At 40.7% G+C, this 17,607-nt stretch overlaps 1 long non-coding RNA gene across 2 annotated transcripts; it reads left to right on the top strand.

The window, feature by feature from the left end:
* Window positions 1–6,225: 6,225 nt before the first annotated feature.
* On the top strand, window positions 6,226–11,922 carry LOC111247298 (uncharacterized). 2 transcript variants are annotated; one of them, XR_002672072.2, is made up of 4 exons: window positions 6,226–6,914; window positions 9,201–9,471; window positions 9,844–10,020; window positions 11,486–11,922. It is a non-coding gene; the product is annotated as an uncharacterized LOC111247298 (long non-coding RNA). The 2 variants fall into 2 exon arrangements; XR_002672071.2 differs by lacking the exon at window positions 11,486–11,922 and having other exon boundaries at window positions 6,229–6,914; window positions 9,844–10,169.
* Window positions 11,923–17,607: the final 5,685 nt, after the last annotated feature.

Raw genomic sequence — 17,607 nt, 5'->3', positions numbered from 1 at the left:
TTTGTAGGGCGGAAGGGAGGTAGAGAGTACCGAGAAGAGTGAAAAGGCAGCATAGAAATCAAGACGGATGCAATTATTTTTCGCGAGTCTGGTTATCAACAGTTGAGGCCGTAACAGCCGGAGGCGATGGCAACTCCGGTTTCCATAGACAAATGGTAGCCGCGTTACACGCGAACCGGGCGAGAATAAGTTGCAACCGGTGGTTGTATGAATGGAAGGGCAAGAAGACAAGGGAAACGAAGACATTATAACATCTACTGAGACGAATTGCCCGCAAAGCTGAAAACTAGATGAAATATTATATGATGGACGAGGAGAACAAGGCGCATAAATAAAGAGGAGGCCTATTATATACCTATACCCTATAGAAGGAGGATCCTTCGGTTTATTGAATATATAGTTGAAAGAACGATAATGAGCAGCTTTCAAATTAAGAATAATAACTAATATGCATTAGTATTGTAATATGAGTGAATGATGGCTGAATAGAAAAGTTGTACGCAACTCACAAGGGTGTTCGCCCCCTCGGAGCAGTAAAACCCCTCTATCCTTTTTTGATTTACATAAAAATCCTTGCGAAGCGAACCATTAAAAGCTATGTTTACACAGCCGCTCATTTATTTAGAGAACGTATAACATCTAAATTATTATTCTGATTCATCACCTAGTAAAATAAGTACACAAGCGCATTACGGCCGAATTTCTGTGTATAAAGCACAGTTGTCACCTGTTTTACTATGGAGAAGATGCCCACAAACGATCAATCGAATTTACGAGATAAAAATGCATCAGGCATAGATCATATACTTCGAAAAATTATCTATTAAAATTTCATTATTTTCTTCTACGATGCTGCTTTTGCTGCTGCATTTACATCAATCAACTAAGGCGCTCCAAGGCCTTTAAGACCTCAATTAAATTGTTACCAAGATAATAAACTGTCAATTATATAGCATAGCCGTATTATCGACTCACTAGACATTGCTCTTGGAACTCAATCATCTCCATGCTTTAGTAAATCATAAGTTCCTGAAAGCTGACTACGTTGAAGATATATTCTATGAGCTCCATTCTGCATCTTGTGCACCAATTACATAATGCCTTTTTTAGTATTAACTCTTACGTGTGTATCAGACATTAGGCCAATATTTATAGTTCGACATTGCTAAGCTACGAAAAATAAATTTAAGGACTTCCTCAGACCCGCATATAAGATTCACTACCAATAGGCCTGTTCTTTTTTGTTTTTTTAAATTCTCTTTTGTTGCTAGGGTTAGAAATATGCACTGCCAGCGCTCTAGCTAAAAACTTGGCGGGTAGGTTTCATCTAGTTTATACTAGGAATAGAAACTGTGAAGGTGCACAGTTTTACAAACGAAGCCGCACATCGAAACATACATATAATATTAAAAGCGTAATCCGTTTCAAAAACTAAATTCCAGCAGTCAGGAGGGAATTGGACCTTCTGTTTGTAGCTTTGCAGCTTCTCGAGCTCCACAAACCCAGCAACTCTGAATTCGTTAGGGAAAAATAAGCTGATCTTATGGCCCTTTCATTTTTACTCAGGGCTACCCTTGACTAGAACTGTATATCACGACCTTAGATCAAATGAAGAAACACGAAAAAAGAGTAATTTTCGTTTTAAAGCCATGGACCGCTTATCGAATAGGGTCCTGACTTGAAGTCAGCATTAAAGTACATTGATGCTCAAGCATGAGTGTATAGTGAGCACTGGAATAGCCTGAAGAAGTTATCTGACTGTCGTTAGTCAAGGAAAGCAAACAACCGAAAAATCGAAGGCCGCAGAGAAATAAGATCTTGCCACGTTATTATATATGAAACTATTTTTTAACCTAGCTATATCTACTACTATCTGACTGTCTGGATCTTAATGGGTCGGAATAACGTAGAAAAAATTTGCTCAAAAATTTTTATAATTCTGAAGACGAGACCTTTTCTGGTAATTTATTATCCCAATGCAGCGTTACATGGTAGATTTCTATACGTGTTAAACAATAAATACCGAAGCTTTTCGATTTTTATGCTGAAGCCCATTCCTCGTAGCTAATCGAGAAGGATAAATCTTATGGAGTGTTCGTCTCAGACAATACGCTAGATAAGGTAACACAAAAAGTTACACTAACTGGTTACGTATCAATAGTACAATTTTCTGATAGGTTTGCTTAGATATAGATAGTTATGCTATGACTGATATCGAATCATTAATATAATGAGATCATATTATGATCAAGATGTCTGGCCTATCGTTCTTCCATAGTCCTGCAGGTAATAGCTGTATCCAAAGTCTGTTTGACTACGGTATAAATTACGCTCGAAGTCGCAACTTCAACTTGCTGGTATTTGACGTAAGTAATCTTAGCTTCATATCTGTGCAACAGATAGATGGTAAAAAAAAATCTTTATTTTTAAGACTTCCTACACTCCGGATGCGCAATTTCAACTATATTTTTCGAACATGAAAATCAGGTGTTATGAAAAAACTCGAAGGTATAGCGTTTTTTTTACAAAGATGGTGTATCAAGGACCGGTCTACCTAAGCAGAACCAATGTTCAAGTTGACTGACAGAAAGCCAGGGTAATTAGCAGTCGAAGATATCAACTTCATTCAGAACGCCTGTTAGCGCTAACGAGATACTCCAGTTTCTGTCTTCACTTAGATCTAGAGGCGTCGTTCGTATTATAAGTTGTAAGAAAAGAGCTACAAGGAGAACACACGCGTATTGGATCAGAAGCTATTTATGTCTGAGTAGAAGCACGATAAGCCGAAAAAGCAAAAAGTAATAAGGCCAGAAAGGGGAAAGGAAAGATAGAGGGGAAACTTTAATAGCTTGAAATTGAAGCGCAGACGAGAGCAAAGCTTAAAGTAACAGAGTTATTGCCCTAAGGGATCGCCCGCGGTGCGATCTACCGTAAAACCAGCTAGAAGCTTAGGGGTTCACTTCGATCTACGGAGATTGGATACGTACTGCAACGGGTTATTCTAACTGTATATCTGAAACGCCTGTGGTAAGGGCAACATATTACTTGCTTACAGCTCTTATTCTGCATAAAAATGCACGGCATTTTTGAACATCTTTATAAACTCAACAGAAAGATTTACTTTTTCTACCATCTGTATGTTCCGTTTTTCTTAATGATCTCTGTTCGCTATGGGTGCTTTAATACCCGACCAACTTAACTAATGTTGGTTGTATGCTGATATGCAATAATGCCAATTTCTGCTGTTACCATGGTATCCGCCTCTGTTTCACAATCTTTGCTATCACAGCCCGTTTACATACACCCGGGGGTACTGATCGGCGACTACCTACAAGGCTACCCACAAGGCTATTTTGTTTCAAAGCCGGCATACTTGGTCATGACGCCTTCTGCGTTCATATGTTCGCCTCAACTAGTCCCAACTAGGACCACGCACATGTACATTTCGTTTTTGCAGACGCACAATTTTGAGGCAAGTTGTCATTTACTACTTGTCGCCAGCTTTGGGCATTACAACGAGTCGGACACACGGATGTTCATACATACAGACCGACCAACATTCACCATTTCCCTCGCTCAGTAGTCACTCGCTCGAGACTCGCTGACGGGGAAAACGGAGTTCCAAAGTGCTCCCAGTCGCTACCATGGCTCCTTTCTTCGTACCAAAGAAATTTTCCGAATCATTGTCGGTGCGAAATTGCACACTTGCCAAATACCACCATCGCTCGACGCAGCCGGCGTCAGTGCCGCTGTCGCTCGCGCGGCTGCTGCCTCAGAGAGCGAAATTGCCAGAGCTGGTCCTGCACCTGGCGCAATGTATCTCCCGCCAGGAAAGAGATGGCATGTTGGCTACCCTCGGCTCTGGTATCGTCGTTTTGGCATTCCGCAGAGCGGCGAATGGCGTGGCCCTACAGCGGTGCAGTGGAGATAGCTCGCCTTCATCCAACTTGCGGATTGGGTAGTTTTCTGCTGCCTAGTGCCGCCTACCAACGCTTGATGGCCTGTACATCTCAGGCAGAGGCGACGTCATGATGACGATGGTGATGATATGCGATGTGGCGATGATCTAGCTCATGGTCGATGCTCAATGTTTCTCGGATCGTTCGCCTACCAGACTGGGATCTCGAGCGTCGCACACTTATCGTTCAGCCAACAAGGCAGAGCACCAAAGAAACAAATCGTGGAAAATATATAGAATAAACAAGTCAGGATTTGATCCTGAAGACTTGGTCAGACGAGTTGAATTCCAGACCAGCGCAATTGCACCTGGCGGGATATTATTATTATTATTAGTAGTTTCGAATAGTGCCATTGGTCTCGTGACTCGTAGTTGGTATGTAATATTATGTGATGCTTTTACGTTTTGTTACTATATCAGCCAGGACTTTCGGTGGATCTACTCGGCCTCTGCACGAGAACAGCAACAAAGTCGCTCAAGATGGAAGAGGATAAAAGGCCAGGAGGAAGCTTGTGACGACGATTATAGAGGCAATTCCACGTTGCCTTGCACTCACTGCAAGCCTGCACGCTCGCTTCAAAATAATGAGTCTAGTTCAAAGGGCAAAAACTCAACGGAAGGAAATTCAAATCAGTCTGAGGAGATGCAATTATTGTATTAAATCTCGGTGGGGTTATACTTGGCTCGGAGATATTGGACTACAACTAATATTTTTGAAGTTTCTCTGGTACTTCGTAAACGAATTCTCTTCTTACTCCATCTTCAGTTTGTTTTGTTCTAGTAGGAGCAGGCATTCCTTTAATACGAAGGACAGCTAAGTACTGTGGGCCTGCTACGAAAAACAGCCTATCAAATGTGTCACAACTTCTTCCCTCTATATATATATATATATATATATATATATATATACATATATGAGTTCAGGCGAATCGCTGTAGGAGGGCAATTTTGTACTATGAATCTGCAGAGCATCGTCTCGAACACGAAGATAAAGTGAACGAGAAGGCCACGAAGTCAGAAGTCCGATATCCCGGGACTCGGTTGCTGTGTCGTCAGCTCGGATTGTGCGACTGTATCAGATTGAAAGGCGCTCTTCGTTTCTTTTTCATTGGTACGATCCTTGTTACACTTCTCGCAATAGCAGATGACCTGAGAAGGTCATCAATTTCGACCCTCGTTAACGCAATTGTCTGTCTGTATGGTGAAACTTGTCGCCTTGAAATGTTCGAGCTTTCCCGGTCCCTACTTTGCAGAAAAGCGCATTGCGAGAATTCAGAAGTGAGACAAAAAAGTAGTACAAACAGAAAAAAGCGATAAAACACTAACTATCTGGGTCACACTTTTGAGTATACCAACCAGTTTAGAACGAAACACATAATTTGAAGCAGTGAGAACTAGAAAGAGTGAAAGCTACAAAGAACGATACTTGCCTTATTATGAATTATGATGAAGGAAAGATGCACATACGAGACGTTCATTTAATCATGTATATATCAGCATTAAAAACAAATTAATAAAAAAAAAAAACACGTATATGAAAAAGCACAGCAAAACTTTACTAAGCGTGAATGCAGCTTCCAGACTGGGCACAAGTATTGCGTAGTCCATTGAGTTCTTGGTTTTTTTAAACAACCTTCTCCTATATTTCAACCAAATGGTTCAGGCAATAAATATTCATTTTTGACAGCAGCTAGTACTGAACAAATAAATCTCGTACCAAACCAACTGCTAGTAATGTTTTCACCAATCTAACACTCATGGAGATTTTGGCCTGCATTGACCTACTCTAGAAAGTCTCACAGCTGAATTTTTATAGATAATAATTGATATTTTTTCTAAACATTTTCAGAATAGAGACGACCTTTTTATGTTAATTATTACTCGCACTTAAATTTCCTCCCCTATGTAGGTACTCGACATAGTTTGAACTGGTTCCAAGAAACAAAATCTGAGCCACTGATTTCTCATACTTTGAAGGACATCTTACTGCCTCGATGAATCACCACTTTTTCTCTTGCGAGTTGGATGCCTTTGACGATCGCTTTGATATGTTCAAAGAAATGTAAAATTGTTCCCGTATCTAGTGCTTATAGTTCACTGTTATGTTTTCTCTCTTTTGACAAAGCCTCTCTAAAAACATATAATTATGTACAGCATAAACCAAATAGCTCCTGCGTGAGCATGTAGTCGCGATCCGGACAAGGCAGGCACTATTGCCAAGAACATATCCCTATCCTCATCAGAAGTAAGCGAAGTTTACCGTGTTCGTTTAGAAACAGACTTCAACCGAGATAGGCCTATGTTCCTAGAATGTGCTCTGTATCTATTCCTGAACGAGATTTAATCGAATGTGTCTGATGTTTAGAGAAAACGAATCAGCTTTATCCTATGGGCTCTGTGTCGCACGCTCCCTATCTTACAGATTCGCATGCTACTCAATACGACAAGCTAGTTAAAGCTCTTCAAATGTTGAGGAAACCTCATTTTCCCGTGGCTGTTAGTTTTGTATAAGCCTAATATTCGTTGTAGCAAATTGGAGCGTATTTAAAAATGCGTTCAGACCGCAACGGCCGCTGCACGTGTTCACCCACTAAGGTAAACAAAGTCGCGATTCAAACTGCTATAGCGCACCACCACGACCCCCGCTTTGCAGGGAAGTGCAGTACTTACCCAGTAATCTTGCTGTAGACTACAGACACCAAATAAGATGATCCTACAGTGGGGTAGTACGACTATAGACGATGGCGCCATACTGAGGATTGATCCGTTTGTCCGTGGTTTGAAAGGATATTTTCGAGTGGACCTGCTAAAGCATGCTCATTGGCAAGAAAGGTGTTGTTCATTCCACTCGGTCTGCATCGGCTAAAGGGAGCAATGGGTTATTCTTCGTTGATTTTTTTGCATTCCTTGCTGATCTACTGCGTCATGCAGAGTGCCAACGCCAGCCACCTAAACAGTAAGTAGACAGGCCTTTCCTTCGTGTGACAATGTCCTTGTGTAGTGCATATACAGTGTAAAATAGGTAAACTGGGATATCTATCTTCATTTTAAAGAATGGAAAAATGCTTAAATTTGTTTGGCGAAAATCTTACAGTTATCAAGTGACGCTTGATTATGTTAGTGCCTCATGGCGCGGGCTTGTAAGTGCCCTGTCATGCCTTGTATATATATATATATATATATGTATGTATATTACAATTATAGAATATATTATAATTATATATGTATCCATATGAGCAGCGATAGTTTCAAATCCACCAGAAGGCAAATATGCACTTCTGCATTTTACTTGTCGCGATGCTATCGTAGGCTGTATAAAAGTCCATGTACAACTGGATGTGACATTAGACGAATTGATCTCAATGGGAGGCCACAATGAGTAAAATAGAACTATTTCTTTGACGGCTTGACGCGACTCTTAGTTTACCTTAAAGACCTATCTAGTTTGGGACGATAGTATGACCTATAAAGGTAAGTCATTCTAGCTGTAAAAATCCGCCTTGTTTTGCTAAATAGCTTTGGGTGTCTTCGAAAGTAGCGATTGACAACCGCCGCTGGAAAGCACTGTACGGATTTTTATGGTATTATCGTCTTATAAAAAGGTATTCTCAAGGTACCTGTTTGTTCGGTGCAGCTGCACAAGTTTCTTATCCCTATATCGTTTCAAATATGTACCTATCGTTATCGGTATAAAGGATAATATTACGGTCTGCAGCAATAACGCCAAGAAAGCAATTGCAAGAGCGTCCATTGTTTACCGTACGTTTGATTTTGGTAGCCCTTTCTATCCTTAATAGAGCTTAAGTTAATGTCACATTTACAGACGAACTCTTCCATCGTGTACGTTTCTTCCATCGTACACTTCGGCTAAAATGTCTACGAATGAATAATGAACGATTTAAAATCAATTAATCAACAGAAAAATCCCTCTGACAATCAGCTTAAGGTTAATGCTGCATCAGGGGGCGAGGCCGAGGGGTCGCATTTTGTTCCCTATTCGTAGCAGGCGTGAGGCAAGCGGCAGCCAAAAGACCTTGCTTGTACTAGAACCCTCCGTTCGCCAGTGGGATACACGAACCGTTACACCTAATTTAAATTTAATTGTTAAAAAGTAATTTTCTTTCTATTGAACAGTTGCTGAGTAATCTTACAACTGATTTACCGGTTTTTTTTTTCCTACACGAAACTCCGTCATGCGGTATTTTAAGCAGAAAACGAATGATTACTAGTAAGTCTATATGGCTAGTGACAGGTCTACGTCTCGGTCGAACACCTCTCTGCCTCTATCCCCCGTCCGGTTTGTCGCTTACGACTCGCCACGCGTTATGTACAAATTTAAAGCTTTTTTTTTTTTTTCCCGTAAAGCTGTTGCCAGTGGTTTGTTCGGCGTGCCACAATGATACGATTGTAGACGTCAACTACGCATATCTTGAGTGACAACGAGTAGTTTTTGTGATCTCCAATTCAAGCATCTGATGCCATGCTAGAATTTGCTAGAGTCAATGATGAAAATTAAGAAAAACAACAGAGGTACAACGAAAAAACAACCCGAATATTTTAGACAGAATCAGAAGTTTACAGATAGAATATCGAGCGTGAAAGAGGTCTAAAATTTCGCGGGAACTTTCCCCAACTCGGTACAAGTATGATCAATCCAGAACTCTGAAGTTTTAGACGTCTTCAGGCTGCAAAATTGCTCATTGAATACAATACACGTTGACTTCAAAAGACTTACGAGCTTAGAATTACAAGAGCGTAATTTTAATTTTACATATTTAAAATAGGGTGAGTTGCGGCTACTTAAATCGTGCTATTATCAATATATAGTTTCGCTAGAAATCTAGAGATTCTCCTAGAGAGCATTTTCGCCGCCATTTTGTGTAAACAATTATTTAAGGTGCTGCAAAAAGTGATTTTCTATATTTATGTAATAAAGCTACACAAATGCTCACGATTCATAAAAGTTCCGTACGGTACGAATCCCTTGATATACGACCTTTGTTACTTGTACAAATAAATATGTAGAGGTAACTGCCATAGTTGAATAGTAACACTTACTACTCATCTAAACATTTTTATATGGTCTATTTAGTCAACATTTGACCCTTAAATAGGTCATATATAATCTTCTAACAGCGTTAACCTGACATCGATTATTTACTAACGACAAACTCCTTCGGAGACCGCAAACATTGTATTAGTAAGTAAAGTGATAATCGGTTCGTCTGGGTTCCCATTCCAGTCGCAGCAAACAATAAGCCATTCTACTAACATTGGGAGATTATTAAGGCGTACGTTCCAAACGCCAGTATACTCAGTTCATGACCTTTGAAGAACGCCGGCGCCGAAGTCGTAAGACTATTTGACTGTCATATGTACCCATCTAAGTGCTTTGTTGGCATCGCTATTGTTCTCTAGTGCAAGAGCGCATGGTATAGGTCTCACGAGTAACTCGATGATCTGAAATTGCCATTCGAAGACCTGTGTCGAGATTTTTTTCTTTGACTGATCAAGTAAGTGGCCCGCGTACTTAGATTCCGTTTAGCGTAGATATTTATAGACATTGAAATAAAACAGTGGTTTTAAGCTCGGACTATTATATTTACTCGTCGAATGTGCTGTATTCACCACAGCAGAGCGGCCTGTACGGCTGGTCAGAGCTCGAACCTGGCATGGGTCGATCTTTCTGTGATTTTTTTTGTTGTATTTGGAGAGGACCAAAAGTGGACGTATCTTCTATGCATGAACTACAATCGAGCGTCGCATCTAATCAGTCTTTTTCCCAATAGCCTATTGTGTTTCAACGCTAGAATGCATGGTAAGGTGCAGCTCGAATCTAGATGACGTTGATTTAGGCTTTTCGGCGTGCCATTGTCTCATTACAGTTGAGGTAAAGCGGAGTTAGCTGTAGTCAGTCGACGAGGGATATGGGTTGGTGTTTACTGGATCACATCTTCGCAGTGCTATCGGCGGCGTAGTGACCTGAACTGCACCTGTGAACGGTTTGGGTAAAGCGACCCAACCCATTTTAGTGTTGGTCAGGGCTAATGCGCGTGCTATAGGTAACGTTGTGATCTCTTCTTTCGTTTCAAAGGAATAGTGCTAGCCAATTGCGTTAACTTTTTATTGAACAGCAATAGCATATTTATACTTCATTGTCGTGTAACGTTTCTTTTAAGTATGAACATATCGATGGCTAAGCAATAAAAACGAAGCTAAACTAACAGATGTGTACAATTTCCATGTATTTTAGAGTGACAAACATAGCTCAAACAGATTATACGCGAGCGTGCAAGTGGTAATTTATAATAACAATATATAATCAAATGTAAAACGAGCTATTATTTTGTAGAAAGTCAACATAGAACTCTTCTACTATTTCTTAGTTTGACGGGGAAAACGCTGCAAGTATTAACGAAGCTCTTGTCCGACCATGCGTCAAAAAAGTTTAGATGCCTCTTTTACCTAGACCGGTCCATGTTAGTCAGGTCAGAACAGGACTATTGGTAAGCAGCAATGTCTAAAATGCTATCGAATTGTACTGTCTTTGGCGGGATCGGGCCCAAAAAGGGGATGATCATTACCCATTTCAACGAATTCAGCTTCTCCGAAGCGACAAACAATCGATTGAACGAGTGTTCTTTACCCGTAACAGAAGGAGAAACTCGCGGCAAGTACGATTCCGATAGCTACTATATACCCTACAATCGATTTTACCGGTAGGAGCAGTAGATAAATTTATTTAAAATTTTCCGAATAACGCTCGTAACCAACCGTTCGATCATCAGCCATCGCGTAGAAAATAGTACTCCTGCAGACAGATGCAGTATGCGGCCGTGTGCAGTAGCTGCGTTGTCTGTATACGTAGTGTATATTTAGCGGCAATAAACGCTAAACCGTAGATACCATAAACATGCAATGATCAGGCTCCCTTAGCACACACACTACGAGCGGTACCGGTATATTTAGCCTAAAAATATTCAATGCACTGTCGAGGTCCAGTGAAAGATCCATCGATACATTCGAAACAAATTGCAATCTTTTATACTAGCATAGTTCACTTTCTTCCTCCGGAAAGGGTTAGGAACTATCGGATTATGCAGAGCAGATTCCACCGTTAAGATGCTGTGGAACTCCCACCCACCAAATCCTGCACTCCGCATCCCTGATTTTTGGCCATAAAACTGGTCCATATATTATAAACTTCATCCTACGTGTACATTTTTATAAAAAAAAACACGTCTACATTTCATTATCGTACCAGTAGATTTTCACGAACCTTATAAACAAAGAAAATAAGCAAGATGTAAAAAGAGTATAGCTTAAACGTATAATAAAGTATGCAACCTGAACATTTGTGTCACCTACAAGCTTCTTCGCAATGATTCGTTCGCGGCTTTGTCAGGGTATTATGTCAGCATACTGAACGTCAGCATTGTTCCTAAAAAAAAAAAATCCAGCCTACTTATCTTAATTTTCTATTTTGTTGTTCTGTGTATGTACGTTTTCAACCACAATTCGCTATAGCTATCTGCGAGTACGCGTGTCTAAATTCAGTCCATCACAGCGCATGTGACAACGTTTGCAAGACAAGTCACTGCGGCCTAACAAGGCTAGATGAGAGCGGCAGACTACCGTTTGACATTTGTTTATCCGAACGCGCCTTGATCATCTTTACCGATGTAGAGGCTTCTACGATTATAGTATCCATACTTTACGAGTCATGATCTCCACGACGCATAAACTTACGAGTTATGTTCATCGAAGATCAGCGGCCTGTACCGAAGCAGCAGCAGCTTATAGATGATATGCAACCGTACGGCCGTTCGGACGCTGTACCGGCGCCTAAATGCCCGCATGGCTCTGTTTTATCTGGGGCTAATTTCCGATTCTTGAGGGAAACGCAGCGACCTCATCAAGTCTTATTGACCGCGTTTCCGCTCCCATTCTTCTGAGTGTTATGTCTTAATTATTATTAACCTATGGGTCGTAAGCGTAATAGAATTAGCGATCGTAAGCATTCGAACAACACTCGTAACGGTGTTGTGTTCGATTCAGAAAAATAAAATGTATAGAGCTAAATTCGCTGAACGCAGAACTTACTAAACGTTTGTCTATATTTACATATGGCAAGTACTGTATATGAACCCCTATTTAGTACCGTAGTCTAACTTATTTTGGAGGGCAGTAGTCGCATGACAACGTGTGTGTGTTTGTATCGAATCGATTTGCACGATCAGGTCGGTGAGAGTATTTCGAAAACCCCCGCGTCAGGGACGAACGCTCGCGTTCTGAGCAACTCACGCCGGTATAATTATTCCGAATGGATCGAATAACGATATCCAATGCGCCAACCATTATATACTAACTAAAAGTATGTGTTTCTTCCGCCCTAAGCTGATCCGACGCTCGTCCTTCAAAGACTACTCGATTAGTGGATGCATACGTTTAGTACGATGTCTGCTCGGTTATATCGTCCAATACAGTTATGCTTTATTGTCGTATATATTTGCAGGGAAGATACGTTCGATTAATATGGCACATTCATCTTTATATGTACCCAGCGAAATGATTGTTTTGGCAAATAAAGTTAAGTTGTGTTGACCCTGTCGATTTAGGCGTCAGCGGCCTCGCTTGAGACCAGCGTCGTTCGGATCGGTAGATAATCAATTTCTCCAACTCAGATAAAATGTACCGCCCAACTGAACAGCAGTAGTATTTTGGAAGAGCTATACATATATATAATAATACACTGTTATTTCAAGTAAAACGTATACATTTGGTTACTGCTGTAACTTGCTCTTTATAACTTACAGTTCACAAGTTGGGCGAAAAGAAAAAAGGGCCTTACATTCCATACTTGGCCAAAAATAGGTGCTTCGACCGCTACTAATTGGAAGACATCTTTCTTCAACTGAACTTTCAATAAAAGACGCATAGTAACACATAAAAAGTCCTGTTAAAAGAAAAACAGAGGAATGTCTAGTACTAAATACTGTTGCGTCAATAAGCGAGGCATCGTATAAGCAATTTCAATTGTATAACAAACATAGATCACTTATTAAGTTAATAACACTAAGTAAGTAGATTAAACAGTTAACCCATCAATTATCGAGTAGATATTTACTAATTAGGTAAGGTAAAACACCGTTTATCCCAGTCCCAATAAGTCAGCCTATAGTCCGGTTGTGAGTTCACCCAAAACCTATCAAAAGTGTGTCCATCTATAGCTGATTCAGCAGAGTAGCTAGACTGTCTGTTGAAGTCGTGTCGTCTCTTGCCATAGAGCGTAGAGGCAAAAAGCTTCTTCAAGCCGATTTTTGGCACTTTCAGCACCAGCTGTCTTGAAGTATATTCAGTTGTGAAGAAAACAATCGAACCCAACGCATACTCCACACTTTGAGGTAGCACCGAATCTTAGTTTCAATCGCTGTGCTCGCTGTTCTGACGACTTGACGACGAGGCCAGGAAAAGATGCGGCCTGCGACAATTACCAGTTATCCTCTTTTGACTGGCGTACTACAATTGGCAGACAGTCAGACAAATACCAATGTACAAAAGATTCATACGCGCTCACAGATAACGAGCTGCTTCTGCCTGCAACCGTTTGCCGCTTAAGCACTCTATATATATCTACTCATAGCAGGATATATTTGTTGAAGGTCAGCATCGCAAACGGCGGACCTTTGAAAACGAGAACCTTTCGCCATCTCTCTACGGTGGGTACCGATGACCTAGCGCTTGAGCTGATGATTGCAAAGCCATCCGCCTCACAGAATCCTAATAGAGCTTCTAATATCTACCCGAAATTATTTGTTCGCCGGGATGACAATGCAGAGGCAGTCAGTAAGAGAAAACAAACAATATCAAAGAAACGCACTATGATTAATCACTTTGAAACCTGCCGGAACTATCTCTCTGTATATATATATATATATATATATTAGTAGACGAAATACTTTTCAAAGAAAAGCTATCAATATCTAATAAATAAGTCACAGTACAACGATACGTTCCTCGACACTATATACTGTTATGAATGCAGCAGCCTCGAATTGTGGTCAACTTGGCGCTCTCGACCCCAAGTTGACCACAATTATGCCTTAAACTCGATTCGTGTAACAATCCACAGTTTTCTTCACGACCCAGGTCGTTCATTTCAATTAATAATGGGAGATCAATTAGACAAGTCTCGGCTAGCTAAGTCGCCCACGTTGGTTAGGACCTGACCGCCGGAAGCAAACTGGGTCCAATAAACGATGTTCGTATTACTACTCATCTAAAAGGCAGTCCATTGGTCATCTCCATAGCACCAGACAACATCCCAGGGGAATCCGAATTAGCAAATCGGTCCCCTCCGCATTGACCTCATTCTAACAAATAGTCTCTAAAACTACCTCAGCAGCAAGCCGATGCCCCAATAAACTGACTTGACTACGGTAGCGTAACTGCAACCTGACCACATTATGGACACAAAGCAGGGAGCAACGGTCTACAGCGTCATTATTCATACCCCACATGAACACGACGAGATCAAATAAATCGACATAAAAATCTATGGACGAGGTGACAACTCTGTGAGGTTCATCGGAGAGTGCTCTGGGCTAGTTTGCTATACAACCTGGATAAAAGCGTCGGAAGTGATAATTATCATGGAGCCATGTATCCGAATAATCCCGATCCAGTCCATAACGGAGCATATCGTACTGAATTTTTTAATTGAATACTGAATGAAAAACTATTTACCCTGTTTTATCTTTACTTATTATTATATTGTTCCAATGATCGCCAAATTATCTTGGGCTTAGCTGACGCGCACTAAATTGAGTAAAAGAAGCCATTTTGTTAAGCTCTGGTGTTTTCAGTAAATCATTCCTTTTTTTTTTTTTATATGTCTTTTGACATTATTTAATGACAAGAAATGGGCGTGCTGTGTGCTTTAACTTTTTATCGATAGTACTCTCATGTTACCTGAGTATGTTAGTCCCATAAGCGTGACATACACCCTAAAAAAAAGTGAGTTTAAGCACCGCATAGACTATTCGGCGCTTCAACTCACTTTAGTTAGCAACATATTTGCATTTAGTCCCATACGAATAGGGCATCGTTCACACTGAGCGGGGATCCTCGGAAGCGGTAAGTTTACCTCAAGGAAATATGCGAAGCCTACTGGAACAGTTCTCTGCTGAAAACGTATCTCGTACAAAGCGCGTGGCCTAGATGACTCAAGTGACTTTGTCAGAACCTATTTCGTTTTGCGACAGCGGGCCTTGGCTAGTTTCCTATTAAAACTATGCGTTCCTAACTAGCCGGTTGCAAACAACGCAGTGATTGCTCTCTACAAAAAAGGGGAAAAGCAAACGAGTTTTGTGCATATTGAGCATCTATTGAGCATCCATTATATTTTCAAGTTCTCCGTATCTTTGTGTATACGCGCGCTCATATTTGTGCGAAGTGTCTGAGAACGCACGGCTCCTAGATCGACAAATATACCCTATCAGCCCAAGCTGATTTTCTCTATACGCCATCAGTCTAGCGTAATAACACACGTCATCAAGTGTATTAATAGGACAATGTTCGATTATCACTAGCGGCCTGCAACGTACGGGCACTACACCAACAGCTTTTGAATGAAATTTCTTATCAAGCAGATTTCGCAGTTCTAATCGTGTCAATATTCAATAAGTACATTTGTTTCTATTAGGTAAATGTAAAAGTCCGTAGTAATTTTTATCTTGATTGGGTTTACCTTTGACTGATACATCATAAGCGGCCAAGTCCACCTTAATTATTGGACGCAGAATCTCTTAGAATATAATCTTTGAAGTAACCGACCAGCCACTACGTGGACGATACGTTATAAGCGCTAACAAGGCCTGCGGATAGGAAGCCACGTTCTTCATGCCAAGAGATTGGTAGCGCGATGTACCTGACGTAATCGTTGGTCTCATTTGTGGGTCAAGGGATGCGTTAAAGTCTTTGAGTTTGGGTAACTTGTGGCCTAACTACTATTAGAAAATAAACTGCGGTAGTGATCAGAGGTGCCTTACAAGATAATGGAGATGAAAAGTTTCAGATATGTGTTGTCTAAGGAAAGGCGTAGTATTCGCTGTCACTTTCAAACAATGATGCGCTTTGACTCTGGTGCCATTGAAGTACTGCGATATAGTATGAGTTACTCCCGGATAAACTATTTCTGCGGCGAACACTACAAGAAGCACAACATTCTGAAGCAGTACTTAATGCTCAAAAAGCGTTAATGGATTGTACTAACCTGATGAACAGGTGAGCGGTAGCTACCTTTTTGGTAAAATCTTACCTCCGAAAAAACGCCGGTCGAAATGTTATGTCTAATCCAACTACCCTCTGTCAGACTATCACCTGCTTTGTTCCTTATCAAATCCACGCAAAATAATATTCGATGTCTTAAATAGTATAAAAACGTGTCTAGACGTACAATGCAGCTTTCGCTGGAAAGGTTGCTTAGAAAACAGTAGAGGCCCACTGATTTCCCTTCGTGTCACAGTGCATTCTTAACTGCTTCCCTGAACAAAAAATTCATAAAATTTCTGAAAAGCTGGCATTCTGAAATGTTTGTTCTATTCGCTTTGTGCACTCTTGCCCTAGGGCAAAAAAGAGCCGCGATTTCTTGCATCAGTTAATAGAGCTTTATTTTTTAGTGTTATAATTGCTTAAATCGCCTTAAATCCAATCTAAAGGTCAGGCCACTTTTGAACGTTCCATTGTTCTAAGCCTGGATTTTGTTTTTTTTTTCAACACTGAATAAGTGTGTGTTCGTTGGCCGATGCACGACCCTTGTCTTTCTTATACATTATCTATAGACAACTAATTAACACCCTCTTCTGTAGATACTTTCGGCTTCGACCGTAATAAACTCTTCGGCATACTATATAGCCATTTAACATTTATTTACCAAACACCATACAGTACTGTATATCAATTGTTAGCGCAAACGCTCATCATTAAATGTAACTTACTTAAATAAGGAAATTATTTCAAGTTGCACGTTCAGTCTAGTGGTATTTCTTTGATATTTACCTTCTTTGAAGGGCTCACGCAGATAATTGTATTTTGCAGGATATTTTTGGACAGTTTGTCAGGCAGCTCTTAGCAACAGACGCAATGCAAGCAAGACGCTAGAACTTGAAATAGAATTTCTATATAGACAAAAGGAGTAGTTTTGCAATGGTGCTGAATTGTCCTGTTACAGTTCGTAACGATATGGGCTGGAGGTTAAAGGAGAAGCAGCGCCACTTTACCGAATGGCTGGTTCTCACGCTCCAGAAAAGCCGATAGGAACTCTGGAAAGAGTATTCCTGTGTTCTATTGGTTTCCTTTCTCAGCTCTCATGCCAACAGGCGCTGCTGCTACTACCAGCGTCAGCTAGTCTATCTGTCTGCCAACTAAAACAAAGAGAGCGAGGGCAGAAAAAAAAGGGCAAAAAGCAGAAGTAATACCTTGGTACTGCTCTTCGTTCTCGGCTGCTACGTAGATATTCTACGCATTTTGGGGGGTTCGTTCCAGCGTACAATTAGTAAATTGCAACCCTACCTAAGCACGGCAATGAGCACGGTTGCGGTTAGCTTATACCAGCCGAATTCTATTTGCTTTGGGCAAAAACCCAGAGT

Source organism: Varroa destructor, unplaced genomic scaffold (genome assembly GCF_002443255.2).
Source record: "Varroa destructor unplaced genomic scaffold, Vdes_3.0 BEIS01000003.1, whole genome shotgun sequence".
NCBI lineage: Eukaryota > Metazoa > Arthropoda > Arachnida > Mesostigmata > Varroidae > Varroa > Varroa destructor.
This window is presented reverse-complemented; position numbering and strand designations above follow the sequence as displayed.